This window comes from Hippopotamus amphibius, chromosome 7 (genome assembly GCF_030028045.1).
Source record: "Hippopotamus amphibius kiboko isolate mHipAmp2 chromosome 7, mHipAmp2.hap2, whole genome shotgun sequence".
Taxonomy (NCBI): Eukaryota; Metazoa; Chordata; class Mammalia; order Artiodactyla; family Hippopotamidae; genus Hippopotamus; species Hippopotamus amphibius.
Window position 1 is genome coordinate 122,296,486 of NC_080192.1, and position 22,453 is coordinate 122,318,938.

General features: G+C 40.0%; 1 protein-coding gene across 3 annotated transcripts in view; it reads right to left on the reverse strand.

The window, feature by feature from the left end:
* RASGRP3 (RAS guanyl releasing protein 3) overlaps nt 1–22,453 on the reverse strand; it is a 122,513-nt gene that overhangs the window by 62,243 nt on the left and 37,817 nt on the right. Inside the window, exon 1 of one of the 3 annotated variants that reach the window (XM_057742958.1) lies at nt 21,149–21,910. The exons of 1 other annotated variant lie outside the window; for it this stretch is intronic. The gene's annotated coding sequence lies outside the window, so the exon portion shown is untranslated. Of the gene's footprint in view, nt 1–21,148; nt 21,911–22,453 lie in introns of those variants that run through there. One more of the 3 variants, XM_057742960.1, reaches the window with a different exon arrangement.

Sequence of the window (22,453 nt, forward strand, 5' to 3'; positions counted from 1 at the left end):
TGTTCATTTTTTTCTCCAAAGTGAAGATGATGTATGTTAACAAGTTCTTCCTCACTCGGCACCGGCAGGTTATAAAATGATGGCCTCTTGAACAGAGATCTAACTCATAGATGTATTTTTTTTGTTGGGCACACACAGGATTGGCTCTCACAAAGTTGCAAAAATTTTAAATTAGTTGCAAAAATGTACAAATCCAGAGTTTCACTTTTAAAAAAATTCAGTTTTATAGATTCTTGTGAAAAATCAGATCTCCACGTTTTAGGGCTCCATTCACACAAGGCAACATCTGGTTGGAGCTGAGTAGCAACTGCCTCCCAGTTCTCCAAAGTCCCCACTACCCTCTAATGTCTTCCCAAACTGAGGCCAAGCGTCACGATCATTTATCATCCCCCATGGGCCTTTTTGTTTTTAGCACATTTAAGAGGAAAGTGAAATATCACTTGTCCCTGGCAGAGAGAATTCTCATTTTCTTTTTTTTTTTTACATTAAATATATATAAATGCATGGGTTCATAATGATTTTTTAATGTTTTTTTCACATCTTTATTGGAGTACAATTGCTTTACAACGTTGTGTTAGTTTCTGCTGTACAACAAAGTGAATCAGCTATATGTATACATATATCTCCATATCCCTTCCCTCTTGAGCCTCCCTTCCACCCTCCCTATCCCACTCGTCTAGGTCGTCACAAAGCATCGAGTTGATCTCCCTGTGCTCTGCATCAGCTTCCCACTAGTCATCCACTTTACATTTGGTAGCATATATATGTCAGTGCTACTGAGAGGATTCTTTTTATCCCTAATCCACTTCACTCATTCCAGCTCTTCTTAGCCCTGCAGACATTAGCCTTTGCAAGCCCCTACCTCAGGCCTACCAGGCTGCCTGCTGAGATCACAGATGCTAAGGAGGACTCTTCAGAGAGTTCCCAGTTGTGGATCAGACAGGAAGAATCACAAGACATCTACCATGGCTTCTGGCCTATTTCCACTCAAAAAGTAGGTTCAAATTGCAAGACGATTCTTGCCTAAGCAAGAAAGTTTAGAGATTTCTACAGCATTTGTCAAGGCTGGTTAGGCTAATAAATTCTTGTTTATTTCCACTTATGCTTAAATTATATAGATTACCGCCAACTTTTGCAATTTCCTCAGATTTCTGTATTTTTCTTTCACAGAAAAGTTCTCATAATCAACAAAATAGATGTCCACTAATGATTCCCAAAGAGTATGGGACTTGGTGCCAATGCCCTCTCAACACTTTACTTTGTAGGTTCTGGAAAGATTACGGGAAAATAGAATGTACACTGGGATATCGATACAAAAGATATGTACCTACTCATGTTTAGAGGCAGATACATTTTCAGGTTCCACACACTACAGTATCTAGTTTCATTCTCTCCCACTTCCTTTCTCTGTTGCTTTGGATTTGTTGGCTATAACTAGTGACAGCTTATTCCTCCCTGTCAGATTCAAGTAACTCACAGGTACTCATCACTATGGACTTCTCAGGATAATTTCCTGTGGATAATTTCCAAGATCATTTCCAGCACTTAGATATGAGTCATATGCATAACAAGTGACTGTATAAGTTGAGCTGGTATTCTTTCTTTGTTGTTGTTCATGATTCTAAAGAGAGAAACCAGCAACAACGGGAGGGTTATTTACTAGTCAGTGCAGCTGCAAGGATTGGCCTCTAAACACCTGATTTCATCATCTTGCTCATTCAAGTCTTCTGATGGAGCTTTTTTTTGTCTATTCAGAGAAACTCTGTAGTTCTAATCGAGAAACAGTTTGTGGTACAGGAGAGACAGAGGCATGCTTTTCCACTTTTCAAGGGAACTTTTTGTTTATCAGGTTAACAACCTCGCTTTATAAAGGTGAAGCCCAGGACCAAAAAGATAACATAATTTGCCCAAGTTTAAACGGTGAGTTAATGAGAGAAAGGAAAATACACCATCACAGTAGAGCTTCCACAGAACCCAGACTCATACTGGATGGGGTCCCTGAGACGTAAAAAGTGCATGTATCAGAGGCTGACTTTGAACTGATGCATCTGCTTAAGAAAGTATGAGTTTTCTGTTATGAAGCAGCTCTTTTGCCACTTAGATAAGGAGAAATGAATGAGCACTGATGATGTCAGTCATGGAATTTCTGCTCACCAGTCCGATTTCAAGGGAATTTGATTTTGCAAAAATTATTCCAACCTAAGCATCTCCCATTGTCAACATCTTTGTATTCAGGGGTCTAAAATGATAGTGGAGGTTTTAGTAAGAAGCTAAAATCCCTGGTTGGTGGATGCTGGGCATCAGGAACAGTTCCAGGTGCCTTTGAGATGAGTAAAGGTGTGTAGTGATGGCAAAATTGAAAAGGTCAAGCCTTGGAACTCAAAATTCATCTTGGCACAAACAGCTGGCTCTCTGGTTCTGATGCTTGGATCCTGAACCTTGTCCAGTCATTTACTCTTGTCACGTGGAGACCCACATATTTTCTTGGTTACCTTTCATCACTCAAACTTTGTCTTCCCTTTTTAAGTTCTTCCAGAAAAGAGCTGCACATGCTCCACTCCCCTAGTCTAAACTCATTCCTTCAACACCGCTATAGGCTTTGAGACTCTGCCCCTGCTCTCCCAGGTTTGGGACCAAATAGTCTACGAAGTGCAGCTCTCATTGTTCTCAAATTCCACTTCCATCAGACAGCAGCATCTTTTTCAAGAGGAACAATGGTGGGGCCAGTGGATTGTTAAGGAGCAAATGCTTCCCACATTCCCAGCAGTTTGTTTTCAGCTCAGGTGGCTCCAATCTCAACTCCAGGGAAAAGATTTCTCTACTTTACAAAATGGGATTATCGTATTCAGGAGGATACCTGCCTCTTATTAAATGTTGGAAAGAAATTCAAGGAGGCCTCGGGGCTCAGATGGACAACCTGCCCAGTGAAATGAAGGAAAACCTATAGAAAAGGTCCACTTCCAGTATAAGAGCACATCACCCTTCTGCATGGCCTTCATACTTAGCTCTGTAGTGTGGATTCACGAAGACCAGGACAGACAGAGAGCCAGGCATGGTGCTCCCAGCTGATCTTGTCCCCATGCGCCCAAGCTCCCGTACAGCCCACAGGGCAGTTCTCGCACACACAGAAAGCTTGCTCATTAGGGAGCCGCCCTCCCCCAGCCCCACTCCTTCATGGATCAATGACCATAAACACAGCTACTTTGAGGGGAAGAACAGTTTCTAGGGTAAAGACTTGTATTCATTTGCTTGTACTGCTATGACAAGATATCACAGACTAGGTGGCTTAAACAACAGAAATTTCTCATAGTTCTAGAAGCTAAAGAAGTCCAAGATCAAGGTGCTGCCAGTTCAGTTCCTGGTGAGACTCTCTTCCTAGCTTGCAGCCTGCTTGCTTTGTCCTCACATGGTGGAGCGTGAGAGTTCTGGTGTCTCTTCTTTGTCTTATAAGGGCACTGCCCTATTGGATTAGGCCCCCATGCCTGAAATCTCATTTAAACTTAATTACCTCTTTATAGGCCATCTCCACATACAGTTACATTGAGTTAAAGCTTTAACATAAGAATTACATTGAGAGTTAAAGTTTTAACATATGAATCAGAATTTTGTAAAACCCTTGACATCATATGCAGAATTTTGTTTTTGTGCCCATGAGCTTCTGTCTGGGAAGAGGGTCTCAAAGGGGCCTGTGTTCAATCAACATTTAAGAACCATGCTCAAACACAGAGACCGATTGTCCCAGGGGATTTCAGAAGACAACACAGGAAAATCAGTACTCCTTGAGGTTTCAGCATCTGATGTCATTTTTTATATCTTAAAATAGGTGAAGTTGCCTAATGCAAAAGGAGAGGAAACATCATTCCCTGATTCTCACTACCAGCTTTTTAGAGTCACAAAAATTTCAGATACAGAAATTTTCACACCCTCCCAAGAGTCTGTGACAACCTTAGACTTAACATCCAATTAAAAAACATAAGGTTTCCCTTTTGCAGAGGCATCTATGCCCCTGTCAGGGTCTAGAAATACTACCCCTACTCCTCCCTGTGAAGTTGAAATTGCTTCCTTCACCACTTCGTTCACCTCTGTTACCCTTCAGTACCTTGGTCAGAAGCCATCAGCCAGGGAAGCGGGGGAGGTACTGTGCTGTGCGGTCCACAGCTTCATAAGACACTTCCCACAGGGCAGCCAAGAGGAGGGCTCTGAGGCTGCGTAGACAATGATATAATTCTAGCCACTTCACAAAAACACTGTCAAATAGGGCGCATAACGATTTAGACTGATGACCTTTGTTGGCTCACAAACCACAAGAGTTCAGACATTAGTGCAGTGCAGTTCTCAGGCTAAAGAAATTGATAGCACGTGTAATCTCCACACCATCTCAAATGGGGTTTTGTATGTGTTTAATGTCTTTCTTCAAAGGAGAATATATAGCAATAATATAACTTTGCCCTCTAAAATAATTCTGGAAAAGAGAGTTAATAGTATTATTTCTATGATATAACTAGATAAATTGGAATTCAAAGAAATTAAGTAAACGTTGAATTGGTTAATCTATCCATCAATCAACAGGCATTTATTAAATATCTTGTTTTCTTCTCTTTCTCTCCCTCCCCCCCCCCCCCCGGGTGATGTTTAAATGTTATCTTTTAAACTAATTACAAGTATGATTCTAACAGCAAAAGAACTTGATCCTTACTTTTTCAGGGGGGAAAAAAAGTCTATTTTAAGTTCAGTATCCAAATCCCGAGTCCTTTATTGTCTCACCAAATATCAGCTGAGCACATACCTCTACCTTCCAGACATTATGCCAGGACCAGGGTATCCAATGATGAATGAAACAGATCAGATCCCTGTCCAGTGGAGTGTACAGTTTACTGAGGGAAACCAACATCAAACAAGTAGACAGACAAATTGATATATCATTACAAATTGTTATAAGAGCTATGAATGAAAATCCAAACCAGATGGTAAACTAGAGAATGACAAGAGGGATTATTCTAGGTGAGTGGTAAGGAAAGATCTCTTTGAAGAGATAATATTTAAGCCAAGAGCCGAAACTTGGAGATTAATTTAGTGAAAGATGTGAGGGAAAGGAAGACTTGAAAACTGGCTGGATCATGGTTATATTTACCGAGTTGGGCAAGATTGATAGGATGGAGAGAGCAGGTATTTTGGAAGAAATCCAATGCTTAAGACACCTTAAGGTTAAGAAGCTTGTGAAATATTTGTGCGCATGTCTCAAGAAGTTGTTATTTATACAAATATGTATTGAATAGCTCCAAGAGAAGACCTGAGATGGAATTTAAAATTGGGCGTTAACCCCATGTGAATAGCATTTAAAGCCATATGAATGGTTCAGATTCCTTAGGAATAAAGTATAAGGAGAAAGGACAAGAGAGCCCTTAAGCCTCGGGCATTCCAACATCTAGAGGTTGGAGAGAGGAGGTAAAGCAGTAAAGCATCTTAAAGAGGTAAGGAGGAGTTGTCAGAGGGGCAGACGGAAAACTTAAAGCATTTTGTGCCATGAGGCCAGGAAAAGAACATGCTTATGGAAGTTAAAACAATCAACTGTGTTGAATGCTACTGAGAGGTCAAATAGGAGAAGGATGGAAAACTATCAGCTTTAAATTTTTTGCTACAAGGTGGTCACTGGTAACCTTCACAAGAGCAGCTTTAGTGGAACTGTTGGCAGAAGCCAGGTTGTGTAAGTTGAAGAGTTAATGGGAGGTAAAGAAACAAAGACAGCATGTGTAGAATATGAGTTTAAGGAGTTTGTCTAGGATTAGAGTGAAGAGTAATTGGCAGAGGATGTGGGGATTAGGGGGTATTTTTATAAGATGAGAGTTGCTGGAACATACCTGGATGCGGATGGGGATGATCTAGTAGCGAGGAAGACGTTAGAGATTCAGAAGGAGGAAGAGATAACTGAAGATGAGGGCGTGGGTACCAGTTGTAACAGGAATGAAGAGAGAAGGAGGACATGGTTGCAAGTACAGGTAGAGTATATGTAATTGGTAAGGGGAAGAGAAAGGAGAATAGCATCAATCAAAGGCATATAATCATCAGGTTGGCAGCAGGAGTTTATCTAATCTACCTGCGTCCAATACCCTCAGATCTCCTTCCTGGGTTTTGAAACAGAAGAAAGGAAGAGAGAGAAATGAGCTCCCCAAGTCCCAGAGGGAGATGTCCCAGGATGAACTGTCCCATGACTTAGGATCTAATGATTCTTTTTCCTGCTCTAATAAACAATGTGGCCCTAATTTCTTTGAATACTGCTCTGTTAAATATCTGTGTTCTTGCCTGACGACATTTGGTGGTTTTGAACACCAAAGAGTGCTGTCAGCTTGTGCTTTGAACCACTCATGTTGGCTTTTCATGAACCTTGTTCTGAAGGACTTGTCATTTTACATTTCATTTTTGCCCTGGTGCTGATGCAACAGTATTTCATTAAGAATATGAAGGTGTCACCACTTACTGTTCAACAGCAATTACAGAGAAGAAATGTCATGTATAAATAAGTTAAAGTGTTTTGAAGGCCTATTAAAGATTTGTAACTGATTCATATGGAACAGGGTTTCTCAAATTTGGTACGATTGATACTTCAGCTGGATAATTCTTTGCTGCAGGGGTCCAGTCTGTGCATTGTAGGATGTTTAGCAGCATCTTTGACCTCTACCCACCAGGTGCCAGGAGTATTCCACCGCCACCCCCAATAGGGACAGCCAAAAACATCTCCAGACAATGCCCAATGTCCCCTGGAGGGTAAAATTGCTTCTAGTTGAGAACCACTGATATAGACAGATGTCACAACATCAAAATGGAAACTGAAAAAGTCAATCAAACACAAACTTTTTTTTCTAGTATCAGAATGTCTGCTTTTTGCGTAGACAAAAGCTATTTGGCTGAATTTTTCAGTTTTCAAATGAATCTTAGATATCTTCAGCAACAACAAACATTTGAACAAACACATCTTTGAGACATCATCTCAGCTTGATTTTCAATTCTTGAACCAACTGACAAGATTTAACGCATCAGAATTTGACTCAATTTAGAACATTTCAAAACTTTCTAGGTCTAAACTTGTTCCTCACTCTACTAACTGGCATATTATGACCCTTGTTTTATTCCTATGTTAATCATTTTCAGTTTCACTTTATTTTTGCTATTTACCATAAGCTGTTTTAATCCCTTTTGGAGGATATCAGAGGATAAATATTTATGAACAGAGGCATTTTTTCAATATATGAGTAAAGAATCCTATTTTGTGAGAACAGTCCACTTCCTTTCCCTTTGTCCAAATACTGGCTCCCCTTGAATAATCTCAGGATGACACTATGTAAAATGCATTGCCTGTATTACAGTTTTTACTTATAAATCATCCACTACGTTGCCTTGTTACTCTGCAGAGTTGTTCCAGGCGGGGAGCGACGCTCAGTGTGAAACTATTACAGGTGATTTGTTCTCCTACCAGCTCTATCACTTACTGGCAAATAGCTTATGCTTCTGGGTGTCATTTTTTTTTTTTTCACATTCAAATCCAATTAACATTTACTGAGAGACAGGGGGTGGTTTTGCCAAGTTGATACTTGACAGTGCCTCAAAGGCTGTTTTGTGGGAGGGTGTGTCTGCTCCACATGGCAACAACTTTTGAGGATCAAGAGGTTTTCAAACAGCTTTTCATTTTCGTAAGTAACCCAGTAACAATCAGCCATGAATTTTGTTAATCCTTCTTGAATCACAGCCTTTCTTTTTGGCAAAACAAATGTATAAATTTAATCTCTCTTGTGTAAAATATAAATTCTGCATAAACAAATATTGAACTCTAGTTAATAATATGTATGATGACGTGTTGAGGAATGGAGTGTACTGCTGTCTACAACTCATACTGAAAAAAAAAAGATGGACCAATAGATGGATAGAGGAATGAATAAATGGATAGATATGTGAAAAAGCAAACATAGTAAATTATTAATGGTAAAATTGAATTGGCAGGAACTTCCCTGGTGGCACAGTGGTAAAGAATCTGCCTGTCAATGCAGGGGAAATGGGTTTGATCCCTGGTCCAGGAAGATCCCACATGCTGTGGAGCAACTAAGCCGGTCCACCACAACTACTGAGCCTGCGCTCTAGAGCCCGTGAGCCACAACTACTGAGCCCACGTGCTACAATTTCTGAAGCCCACATGCCTAGAGCCTGTGCTCCCCTACAAAAGAAGCCACCACAATGAGAAGCCCACACACCACAATGAAGAGTAGCCCCCACTCACCACAACTAGAGAAAGCCCACGTGCAGCAACAAAGACCAAATGCAGCCAAAAATAAATAAATAAATAATTTATTTAAAAAATTGAATTGGCAGTACATGGATATTCACTATACAATTCTTTCAATTTTTTTTTTGTTTGAACATTTCCATCACAAAGTGTGAAAAATTCCTTGCATTATTTTATGGTTCATTTTTATGTTTTTTATAGTCAACTAATTTTTTTTTAAATTGAAGTATAGTTATGTATAATATTATATGTTACAGGTGCACAATGTAGTGATACACAATTTTTAAAGGTTTTACTCCATTATAGTTATTATAAAATACTGGCTATATTCCCCATGTTGTACAACATATCCTTGTAGCTTATTTTATACATAATAGTTTGTACTTCTTAATCACCTACCTCTATATTTCTTCTCCCCACTTCCCTCTCCCCATTGGTAACCACCAGTTTATTTCCTATATCTCTGAGTCTGCTTCTTTTTTGTTACATTCACTAGTTTATTATACTTTTTAGATTCCACATATAAGTGTATTTGTCTTTATCTGTCTGACTTATTTCACTTAGCATAATGCCCTCCAAGTCCATCTGTGTTGCTGCAAAATGGCAAAATGTCATTCCTCTTTATGACTGAGTAATATTTCATTTTGTGTGTACACACACACACACACACACACACACACACCCCACATCTTCTCTATCCATTCATCCATTGATGGATACTTAGGTTGCTTTCATATCTTGGCAATTGTAAGTAATGCTGCTATGAACATAGAGGTGTATGTATCTTTTCAAATTAGTGTTTTTGTCTTATTTGGATATGTACCCAGGAGTAGAATTGCTGGGTCATATGGTAGTTCTATTTTTAATTTTTTGAGAAACCTCCATACTGTTTTCCACAGTGGCTGTGCCAATTTACATTCCCACCAACAGTCTTTTGTGTTTCCATACAAATTTTTAAATTATTTGTTCTAGTTCTGTGAAAAATGCCATTGGTATTTTGGTAGAGATTTCACTGAATCTGTATATTGCCTTGGCTAATATGGTCATTTTAACAATATTAATTCTTCCAATCCAAGAACACTGCATATCTTTCCATCTGTGTGTGTCATCTTCAATTTCCTTCATCAGTGTCTTATAGTTTTCCAAGTACAGGTCTTTTACCTCCTTAGCTAGGTTTATTGCTAGGTATTTTATTGTTTTTGATGTGATGGTAAATGGAATTGTTTTCTTAATTTCTCTTTCTGATAGTTTGTTGTTAGTGTACAGAAATGCAATGGATTTCTGTATATAATTTTGTGTCCTGAAACTTTATTGAATTCATTGATGAGCTCCAGTAGCTTTCTGGTAGTGTCTTTAGATTTTCTATGTATGGTATCATGTCATCTGCAAACAGTGACAGTTTTACTTTTTCCTTTCCAATTTGGATTACTTTTATTTCTTTTTCTCGTCTGAATGCTATGGCTAGGACTTCCAATACTATGTTGAATAAAAGTGGTGAGAGTGGGCATCCTTGTCTTGTTCCTGATCTTAGAGGACATGCTTTCAGCTTTTCACTGTTGAGTATGATGTTAGCTGTGGGTGTGTTATGTATGTGTGTTTAGATATCCTCTATTGAGATATGTCCCTTCTTTGTCTAATTCCTGGAGAGGTTTTATTATAAATGAAGGTTGAATTTTGTCAAAAGCTTTTTTCTGCATCTATTGAGATGATCATGTTTTTTATTCTTCAATTTGTTAATTTGGTATATCAAATTGATTGATTTGAAGATATTGAAAAACCCTTGCATCCCTGGGATAAATCCCACTTGACAGTGGTGTATGATCCTTTTAATGTATTGTTGGATTGGGTTTGCTAATATTTTCTTGAGGATTTTTGCATCTATTATATGTTCATCAGTAATATTGGCTCTAATTTTCTTTTTTTTATGATATCTTTGTCTGGTTTTTGTATCACGGTGATGCTGGCCTCATAGAATGAGTTTGGAAATATTCCTTTCTCTGTAATATTTTGGAATAGTTTGAGAAGAATGAATGTCAACTCCTCTCTAAATATTTGGTAGAATTCACCTGTAAAGACATCTGGTCCTGGATGTTTGTTTGTTGGGTTCTTCCATTATTTTAAATTTGCATCTTTCAAACTTAGTGTTTGGGGATTTGGTGACTAAGTCATGTTCATTAGCTTTTATGACTTTATAACTATTCATATGTAAGCCAAAGAGGTGTCAATTATAAATCTGTCCAAGTGGCTTCTTTCTCCCCTGGAGCATTTTAGATGCTATTCTCTGGATATTTTCCAATTTTTGCTCATGACTTTCTCCAGGTGAAACAATCAAAACTACTCCAACTATTCCAAGTCTCAAAGTTTTGTTTGAGGGTAATAGTAAAATATTTTTGGATTTGTTTCCAATAGTCTCTGGCTAATGAAGAATCAGGTTAAATTGCTTTTCATGGAATCCCTATACGACATCAGTTATTGGTATATTCATATGCTGATTATACAAGTTAAAACCTCCAAGTTAACACAAGTTAAAATTTTTTCAACTCCCTCTCTCTTTCACCCCCATATCCAATTGCTCTCCAGAACTATCAACTTTAGGACTTCCCTGGTGGTGCAGTGGTTAGGAATCCACCTGCCAGTGCAGGGGTCATGGGTTTTAGTCCTGGTCCGGGAAGATCCCACATGCCGTGGAGAACTAAGCCCATGTGCCACAACTACTGAGCCTATGCTCTAGAGCCTGTGCTCTGCAACAAGAGAAGCCACCGCACTGAGAAGCCCACGCACTGCAATGAAGAGTAGCCCCTGCTTGCCACAACTAGAGAAAGCCTGCATGCAACAACGAAGACCCAACACAGCCATAAATAAATAAATAAATAAATCTTTTAAAAAATTAAAAAAAAAACCTATCAACTTTACTTTTTAAACATTCTGAAAATTCTTCTGTCCTCTCCATCACCATTGTCTTGGTTCACACTCATCTCTGGAGTCTTCTATTGGTCTTTGGCATTTTTTTCTCTCCAACCTGTCTTCCTCATTGCCTCCAGAGTTTTCTTCCCAAAATGCAAATATAGGGACTTCCCTAGTGGTGCAGTGGATTAGACTCTGTGCTTCTAATGCAGGGGGCCTGGGTTCCATCCCTGGTCAGGGAACTAGATCCCACATGCATGTTGCATCTAAGAGTTTGTGCCTGCCACAACTAAGACCCAGTGCAACCAAATAAATAAATAAATAATTTAAAAAAACAAAAATGCAATTATATTCACATACTCCTTTGTTTGACAAGCTTTAACAATCATTAAGAATTATTCTTATTTTACATGTATTAACGATACTGTGGATTTTTCAACAGAGAACTTATCTTTTAGAAATATATACTCCAGTCCATTCTCTGCATCTGCGTCCTTGTTCTTGTCTTGTCACTGAGTTCATCAGTACCATTTTTAGATTCCGTATATATGAGTTAGCATACAATATTTGTCTTTCTCTTTCTGACTTCACTCTGTATGACAGACTCTAGGTCTATCCACCTCATTACATATAGCTCCATCTCATTCCTTTTTATAGCTGAGTAATATTCTATATATGCCACAACTTCTTTATCCATTCACTTGTTGATGGGCATTTAGGGTGCTGGAGAACTCGAGGTTTGAGGGGGCGGGGGGTGAAGAGGAAGCTGAGACGAAGGGAGAGAGTAGCACAGACATATATATACTACCAACTGTAAAATAGATAGTCAGTGGGAAGTCGTTGTATAACAAAGGGAGTTCAACTCGAGGATGGATGATGCCTTAGAGGACTGGGGTGGGGAGGGTGGGGGGGAGTCAAGGGAGGGTGGGAATATGGGGATATGTGTATAAATACAGATGACTGAACTTGGTGTACCTCAAAATAAATAAATTAATTAATTAATTTAAATAAATAAATAAATAAAACTAGTAGGTAAATGGTAAAAAAAATATATATATATATACTAAAATATTTTCAGGTAGAATGATGAAATGTCTAGTATTTGCTTCAAAACTAATATGGAAAGGAGAGAATATGGGTGGGCGTATAAATGAAACAGGGTTGACTATTGAAAATTATTAAAGTAAGGTAATGAACACATGGGAGTTCATTATATAATTCTGTCTACTTTTGTGTATGTTTGGAATTTTCCGTAAAAAAATTTTTTTAAGTTTAAATTGCTTCAGAAGGGCAAACAGTACCCTTAACCATCTGGAACTACCTTATCTTTGAGCCTTTTATACAGTTCCTCCTCCAACATGTACCCTATGATTCAGCTCTACCAAGTTACATGTTATTCCTGGGAAGAAGTCTTTCAAAATATAATTTTTTCTTCTTGAGCAGTGACTACTTATCCTTTTATACCCAGTTCAGACGTCATCAACCCTAAGGAACCTTCTCTGCCTCACCCTGGTATAGTCATCTCCTTTCCCCAGACTTCTATAGAACTCTGTACAAACCTCTTTAATGGAACAAATATTTGTGTGTTGTAAGATGTTTGGTGTAATAATTTTTAAGTAATAATAACATAATATCAATGTGTTTAACTAAGTGGTAATATCCTGTAGGGTAAAGTCTCTGCCATTATTTATGTTTGTGCAATATGCAGTATGAAGCATATGTTTAAAAATACTTGCCCAATGAATCATAGGAAAATATATTTTGGATTTTTCTTTTACTTTTGTTACCCAAATGTGAATTCTGACTTCCATGTAAGAGGTCCCATAAACTAGAATGTACTTAGTGAGGTTTTGATAACTTCTGGTTGAGTGAAATTTCCAAACATGAGGATTACAACTCTAAACAATTTTTCATACATCTTAGCCTCTCTTCCACAAGCTTGATGTAAGAGAATATTCCAAATAGTTGCAGAATTTTATGCATGACACATTTCTCAATCATCCTTGTAGCTAAAAAGATAAAGCCTCAATTCTTACACAATAACACCATCAGTGGGTTAAGTCAATCAAAGTCCTTGCAGCTTCCAAAGAGAGTGTGAAGAGTACTTCCTCTAAAACTTAGAGAATTAAAATAGGGCAAGATGTGTTCCACTGGTCCTGCTTCAAGTTCTGCTTGGCCCTTCTATCTATTTGTAATCATGACCCCAAGAAACAAGTTATGGAGTGAATATGATTGCCCCTCTTGGTGCCAATATTAAGTCATTTCTTATAAAAACCAAAATATAATGTAAAGCAAACTATCACTGCTTGTTAATCAGCCAGATCCTACAGTCATAATCTTTTTTATATCTGTCATTGTCTGAGACAGTATAATGATTTCTGAGTGTTGCCAGAGGCTTAGCTCTGTAGGGGCAACCTGCCCAGGATACAGAGCACCATAGTTGAGGGAATACCTCCACAATGGAAACAGGATGAGACTGCAGAATGCAATCTTGAATCCAGATTCCTGGATGTTTCTTTGTCTTGCAGCATGCTTCTAATGAAAATTGCTATGTATTGGGCATGACAAGAACAGCAGAATCCACACTCCACAGGATGGCTGCCTTTTCCATAGTAAGCATCAGTTTTTACCATAAACAGTGATACAGACAGTGTGATAGAATAGAAATGGAAAGCACTTTGCTTCCAGGAAGACCAGGACCAGAACTCTGGCTTTACTACTCACTGCCTTGGGACCTTGTGCAAGGCCCTCAACCTCCCTGAAATTTAGTTTTCTCTTCTGTAAGTGTCAGCAGTAGTGTCTACCTCTGGGTATTGTAAAAATAAACACCTGTTTCTTTCCTCTCCCAGTAGCAGATTCAGTTTAAATGCCTACCACAGAAGGAAAATAGAAAGAGACAGATTCATCTTAGAATCAGAGTGAAGTGACTGGGGACAGAAAGAGATCATGGAGAAATCTCAAGTACCACCATTCAGATTGAGCCCTGTCCTTACCATAAAAAATAATGTTCTCTAAAATATTCTTTCAACTCACAGGATTTTGAATGGCAGTCGTTCCATGCATAAATGAAATTCTTTCTACTTCTAAAAAGCAGAACTGTAAGTGGAGCAGAATCCAAAGTTTAGTCAAATTGAACTTATGGTGTGAGTTTTCCGGAATCAAACGTGGAAATTATACTCAGTTCTTCTATTTTAAGACTGTTTTAAATTCTTGCATAGTTTATGGGCTCCAGAAATCTATATTAACTGGAGATTTGAGAACGTGCATTCTTCATAGTCACAGGGAAAGTTGTTAGAGTGTAGCTGGAAGATGACATTTATTCTTCCTAGCTCCTTGATCCTAGGTCTAAAGAGTTCTGCAAAACCAGGATGGTTTTACAGTGTGTCAATTCCTAAAAAGGAATCCCTAGGTGGAACCTTCCCAAAGTGAACTTAAGTAAAAGCCTCCAAGGAAACTTGGTTCCACCCATTTTGAATTGTTGGAATAAAGGAAAAATATTACTTTCTCAAAACAAATCAGAGGAGTGACTCAACAGTCCCCTTTTCTTTTCTTTTATTAAAAAATATGGGGCTTCCTAGGTGGTGCAGTGGTTGAGAAGACACCTGCCAATGCAGGGGACATGGGTTCGATCCCTGCTCCAGGAAGATCCCACATGCCACAGAGCAACTAAGCCCGTGCGCCACAACTACTGAGCCCATGTGCTGCAACTACTGAAGCCCACGTGCCTAGAGCCCTGCTCCGCAAAAAGAGAAGCCACGGCAATGAGGAGCCCATGCATCACAACGAAGAGAGTCCCCACTCACCGCAACTAAAGAAAGCCCGTGCACAGCAAAAAAGACCCAACACAGCCAATAAAATTAATTAATTAACTAATTTTTAAAAATGCTAGCAGTTTAAAAAACTATGGAGTCTGATTCCATGGCCGAATGATGGACCCTTTGCCTGAGTTCTTCTTTTTAGCCAGCTCATCAATTGCTAAAGTCTCTACCACAATCCTTGGGGGGGGGGGGGGGGGGGGGGGCGGAGAGAAGCAATTAACATCACTTAGACACATTCAAATGCAGTTACTCCTCTGCGACTTTTGCAACAATTAAGCATCAGCAAAGTGGTGACTAAAATGAAGTTCTGTAATTAACTATGAACTTAATTTTTTCCGTGCTATGTATTTTCCCCACTTACTAGTTCTTGATCAAAGATTGTACCTGGAACACATTCAAAGATGAAATGCTGAGTACACTTATAATACTAAAGCAAACCGGTAGCATAATGATCTATTCAATGGTCTTGGAACATTTTGGGAGGTAGGGACAGGTTCACCTAAACCAACACTATGTGAAGTGCAAAGAGATGGCAGCAGTTGGCAAATAGAGAAGCCTTCAGAAAACAAATTTACCAATTTGATCACAGAGAAACATAAAAGATGTTGGGATATTTGCAGCTATGTAAATCATTCATATATTGATTTGAACTCTCCACTTACAATAGGGGCATTAAGGTTTATATTACCTCAGATTCCATAGACTGTAACCCAGGAAGGTAAGCCTTTAATCCACTATTTCATCTTTTCCTTTTCTTTTAAAAAAATTTCCCCTTTTGTCCTCTTGAAAGGTACAGAAAGTTCTGATTATGACACTGTAGTCACTAAGGAAAAATGCCCTTTGAGTCAGTTTATGAATTAAATATTATTCAGGATTTTTTAAATTTGAAGAAGGATATTTTCACATCCATATTTTTTAAAAGTTACTTTAGAAAGAAACAACATAGTAGCTGTTTTTGTCATCAAGCTGTTCACTTGTTTCCCCCATCCTCTGCCTCTAAGCACTAGCCATCATAAGATGCAGCTGTGCTGTAAAATCATCAGGGATCACATACTGTCATTTTTAGGACCCTGCCAACGTACTGACTATGCTGTTATACAATGAACTGGATTGCTATAACAGAAAATTGACTAGTAGTGAAGATTCTCAGTCTAGCAAGCTAAGACTCTCTCAGTTGTGGGCAGATAACTTTGCAGAGAGAAATCGTCACAGGGACACCCTTCCTGGTAGTCAGAGTACACTATTTTCCCATGGGAATAAGGGTACTATAACCAAGTAGACCTTCCAAGAATGCTGTTTGTTTTGTTGGGTAAGGGGAGTGCATAGTGGACATTAGACTATACTTTTTAATCTCAAAAAACAACACGATCCCTTCTAAAAGTTGAATATTACGCATGCCAAGGTTGATATGACTCCAACTTCACCACATTGGGTCTGCAGGGTAGGAAAATGACCTCTAAGTTCCTTTGCAAATATTACCAAAGCAAATACTATTGTATCTGTAACTAAGCTGACCCTGTTTCCAAAGCCAAATATCCAAAGGCTTTGGAAACATCATCACTGACATGTGTGAGGTAGCAAATCATGAATCAGTCATGCATTTACCTTTCACCCATGAGAAGATAACACAGATTATAGCCCTGTGATCACAAAAAATGATTCCATGGATATTATTCAGAGTCAGAAGACTGGGGACGTAGTTGGGCCTGGTCCCATGACCATGGATAAGTTACTTTCTCTCATTCTGTTTCCTCAGTGTAAACAACGATGATGGTGTCTCCCCTCTTTCACAGGATTGTGGCAAAGTGCAAAAAAGTGTCTAATACTGGAAGATTTCCATAAAAATGCAGGAGTTTGTCTTCTCAATACAGTAGATGGGCCCCAAGAAGACGAAAGCACAGTGAACCCCATACACACCACAGACTCCAGAGGTACACCACTGTGACCATTGGAAACAACAAAAACCCAGACTTTCAAATGCATCAAACAATGGGAATGTGACACACAAACAGCTAAACAACTCCAGGGGGGATAAAATGAGCAACCAATACAAAGAGAAAGTGGAACCCAAGGGAGTTAACTCTTTGGAAACAGGCTCTTTGGAACACGAGCTGGAGGAATAAAGGAAAGAAAGAAAGAAAGAAAGAAAGAAAGAAAGAAAGAAAGAAAGAGAAAGAAAGAGAGAGAGAGAGAGAGAGAAAGAAAGAAAGAAAGAAAGAAAGAAAGAAAGAAAGAAAGAAAGGGAAAGAAAGAAGGAAGGAAAGAAAGAAAGGGAGAGAGAGAGAGGGAGGGAGGGAGGGAGGGAGGAGGGAAGGAAGGAGGAAAGAAAGAAGGAAAGAAAGAAGGAAAGAAAGAGAGAGAAAGAAAGAGAGAAAGAGAAAGAGAAAGAAAGAGAGAAAGAAAGAAAGAAAGAAAGAAAGAAAGAAAGAAAGAAAGAAAGAAAGGAAAGAAAGAAAGAAAGAAAAGAAAAGAAAAGAAAAGAAAAGAAAAGAAAAGAAAAAAAGAAAAGAAAAGAAAACAAGCACTGCATCCCAAAATTTGTTTCCTTATAAAAGATCCCAGGAAAATAATCATTTTATTTTGCTTCAAACCAGGTCTGGAGTATGAGTTTTGGATTCTGCCGCCATTCTAAATCCATCTCACGTGTCCCCATATAACACCCACTGGACCATACCAATTGCTAAGAATTGGAGGTAATTTCCAGTGGCTCTGGGTTCGCAGCCTGTATTGTTGAGTGCTCTTAAATTGGGCTTAGGTTTAGAAGCATCAGGCAGGTGAGAAGTAGATGAAAAATCCCCTCTTCTTTTTACAAATAGCTTGGTCTTTAGAACGGGTAATCTTGTTATAACAGGCTTGAAAAACCACTGACGACTTTCTCAACGACATGCCCGAATGGTCTGCTTACTTAACTTTCCTCCTGATTAATCAAAAGACCCTTCTGCTACTTTCTCGGTGCTCTTTCTCATCACCAGCCTTCATTTTGACATTATCCACATGGAGGAATACAGAGAGAGAGAGTGAAATTAAAGTTTTAGAAGAATTTGAGAAGTAGGTTTTTCTCAGGGCTTTGTCTCTGGTTGACGACCCGGGAAAGCCACAGGTTCGTGGCCCACAAGTGAGAAGGTCAGTCTTTAGATAGGGGGCAGGTTGGGGGAGGAGTGTGCACCCAGGCAAACACAGGTGCAGGCAACCTCCCAGTCAGCAGAGAAAAGCACATCTCTCCTCCCTCCCCGCCCCACCCACACCGGGTCCCCTGGCCAGCGGCCCTCCCGCACAGCTGGGAACAAACAGAGCAAAGAGAGGGAAGGATTGCATTGCTTCTGGTCCTAAACAACGACCATCTCTCTGCACAACCAGCCTTCCACACAATGAAAAGGACCGACACTCCTGTTATCACCACTAAGCCGGCTGTTTGGGGTGGGACACGGGTGGAGTGGCTGTCCTCCAAAGGAAAGGAGCGACAGGAAAAACTGAGGGAAAGGCCAGTAGGGGCAGCGTGGACAGTGCATTCCTGGTTAATAAAAAAGCTCTCCACTGCTGTTCTGACCAATGTGAGAGCCATCCGTGAACTACTCTCACGGAGAAAAACACACTGCCTGTCAGTGCTGCTGCATAGCCTGGGCTTGGACTGTCACAAGGGGAAACCTCACCCTTCCTGCCATGGAGCGTTCGAAAGGGCCGTAACACACATTGTGTGTCTGATCATACTGTGCTGAAATAGTCTTATTTGCATTTCATGAGCTTTTAAGGTTCAATGTGTGAGATTAGCATATGAGCTCCACTTTTATTTGTTTAATACGTGCAGGTTCTAGAGTCAGATCTCAGGGTCAGTTCTGCCTGTGTCATGTATAGCCGAGTGGCTGCGGCCTCTGAACTTCAGCTTCTCTATCTACAAAACCGGAATAATTATATAAAGCACATAGACTAACTATGAGGATTATATGAACATAAATACAGTTGGTTAGCACATCATTTGGCACAGTAAGTGCACAATAAATGTAAGTTATAATTATTAGTGTTGCTATTAATGATGGTCGTAGCAGCAGAAGCCTTGAGCTCTTTTCAAGCTCTGCCACTCACTAGCACTGGGACCCAGATAAACATGCTACAATTTCTTCATCTTTGAAATGGAGTTAAGTTGCACATTCTATAATTCCTATCCTAGAATTAAAAGCCTTTGGTTCTATGGACGTAGTATCTGCATATAAAATAATTATTTCTATTATTCTGATACTAATATTTTGAAAGTCAAGACATCACTGGGTTTTTCAAAATAATATGTGGGCTTTCAAAAATTCAGCATGTTATATTTCAAAGGATACTCAGACTGCCAATTAGGACCTCTCCCCCTCCAGTGTTATGGTGGGTGGCTCTATGATTCTGGAGACACAGTTGCACCTGGAAGTTCTTTTCCACTCTCAGCCTTCGGAAAAAGGGAAACTATACCCGAAGCAAACTCCCCAAAGAATGGCCTCTTGGGCAGCCGGTGCCCTGCAGTCAGACAGGGAACTCACTGGGCCACGTGACCACATGCTGACCCAGGGACTTCACCCAACAGGCATAAAGAGGAACAATGGAGTTGGAAATATTGTTTTCTCACTGGACACTCTAGGCTTTGTGACTCCTTCGACATGTTAAAGAAAAGAAAGGGAACCATCTCCCAAAGCCAGACTAGCCAGCCATCTGAATCTGCTCCCATCCCAGATCTTCAGCTGATGTGGCAACTCGAGACCAACCGTGCTGAGGGAAACTTGGGCAGAACCTGCGTGTCATTTTCCATCCATTCCCCATATACGAGGAGGCGTGGTGGGGGTGGAGGGAGAGCAGTGCTCCCTCCACGCAGTGGCAGAAATTGCAAGCAAATTCTACAACTTGAGCCCATATGACAATCCATCAGTCGCTTGAGGGAAACAAGCACACCTCAGGGTTCCCTGGGTTTCTCACAAGCAAAATAACTGTTTGGTCAGAATTCTCATCAAAACAATTACTCTCTGTCCCCCTCCTTAATGTCCAGGCAATCCAGAAAAAGAAACGTGTTTGGTTACCTGCCCCCATCAGTCTGATTCAGAGGCCTGTCACTTCCAGAGGTTTACATCATCGATGCAGGCCTCTTCCCTCTCCCTTTCCCCTTTTCCTTTCTTCTTAAACATTCTGTCTGGTAACAACCACAGAAGGACGAAAGTCCCCGTTCCAGGGTCGTACCTACGTTGCTGCTTTCCCAAAAGCAAGCTCTGTTATTGCCGAATGAATCAAGGAAAGAACAAGTCCTCTCAGTTTTGGATGCCAGACCCTCTAGAGTTGAAAATTAACTTCAGACAACACTTTTATAGTCCAGGTCATAGACAAGGAAGAAAGACTCTGTGCATCTAAAAACACGAACTTTCCCTTATCTAAAATAAGGAAGACCGGGGACCACTAAAAATTTTAGCTGTAAAGTGATGAAAGTGAGTTATAAAACTGTAAGGTAATAAAGATGACAAGAAAAGAATTATAAAATATATCTTTCAATGAATTAGGAAGTATGCCTGAAATCTAAATATGATTTCGAACCTAAATATTATCTTGTTAGCTTTCTATATTGCAGAATTTTACACTTAATTAAAAGAGACAGTCTTCAAACTTACCTAGGAATGGTTTGGTCAGACTACAATTGATTCACAAGCTATTTCTCAAAACAATATTTTCAATGGTAAAAAAAAAAAAAGCATCAATGATAAAACCGATTAACATCAAAAGTAGCCATCAACTCACTTCAATAGTCTCTACTTCATAACTTGAATGTTGGCTTTGAACCTAAACACCATGGACCATAAAAATTCCAAATACCAGGATATAAACTCTCTGTTTCCTAGATAGGAATCAAGCAATATGCCTCACTAGTACTTAAAGTTAGAAAACTTTGCCGAAAAGAACAGTTTCTAAAGAAAAAAAAAAATCAGTAAAAATACAAATGGCTAACAACAGGTACAAATAAAATACCTCCTTTAGTGCCAGACAGAAACCAAAATCAAAATTAAAAATTATCCGTGGCTTGCAAAACACGTGTGCACATGCACGCACGCGCGTGCGCGCGTACACGCACACACGCACACACCACACACACACACACACACACACACACACACACACGCAAGAAAGTTCTCCAGTTACTTACTGGAGCGGTTGGTAGCAGTATTCCTCACATCAGCACCCTGCCTGTTCAGCTGCCAAGTGCCAGAGCACTCTGTGAGCAGCTGTTTCCTTCGAGCTGGGGCTCTGTGTCTTAACCAAGTCACATGCCACCTCCTGATAAATACCGCGGCGTGCCAGGAGGTCAAAACTGAAGATCGTTATTCTCCTAATTCGCAAACCTCCTCACAACCGCTGCGCTAGCTCAGCCATTTCATTAGCATGTAGAGCAGTACATTCCAGAATGTGTTTTCTTTTAGTGACAAAACCCGAACAGCTGATAAGTCACCCTGGAGAGCAGGTCACTGCAAGTGGAAAGTTGATGTGTTTGCATTGGGGAGGGGGTGGGGGGTAGGCTGGCAGTCTGTCTGCGCTCTCATCTCCCTCAGGTTTTCATTGGGACACTTGAACAGCAAGAAGAAGGAACCCCAGGCAGGACAGCAGGTGGCAGCTGCTCTTTTTTCCAGGTCCCCCTAGACGACATCAATCCGCCGCTCCATCTTGGTTTCGTTTTCTCAGCATTCCAGCCTCCGGTTTGTGGAAGAGCCACAAACGAAGTGGACTCTCCGGAGGAGGGCAGACTAGCAGTCTAAGAATGCTGGGGTGTCGTTTCAAAGGACAGGGCTGCTGTGCCCAGGGATGCTGAGGGGCAGATGTGTGAGGGGTTAATGAGGACTATCAAACGCAGCTTTATCTAACGAGCTAATGGAAAGGATTTCAGGCAGCTTAAGACCAAACTTCCGCTTAGTTATCTGTCGGATTGTGTCAACATTTGGGGGCACTGTTGAGATTATCAGCTAGGGAATGAGTGGAAACAGAAATTCTCGTACAAATTTACAAAGCACTTTACAGATGTGCTGCTGCCCCCTTTGGTGTGCTAGGAAATGGGACCAGCCTGCTGTTTCCTGCGTGGCTCACAAAAGTGGCAAACCATCCTGAGTGCTTTGTCGAATTCACATTTCTCACCTGAGCTGATTCCACCCACCCACCCCCACTCCTCTTCACCCTCTCTCCAAAGAAAGCCTTAAATTATCTGACTTTGGATAGTATCTGAACTTGGGTATCTGACCTCTTGGTATAGTAAGAGTGACACTTCCCCAAATCAGTGCCCAAGCAGGGCAGAGTAGAGATATGACAGAGAGAGTCAGCCCTTTTGGCAAACTGAACATCCAAAAAAGATTTTAAAAGGTTAAAATGTCCCAGGGGATTTCTGAACCATAACGAGCTTGTTAAACTGTCAACTTTGATTTTTAATAAGTGAGATCTTACTCAGTAGAAGAGCCTGTGTGGG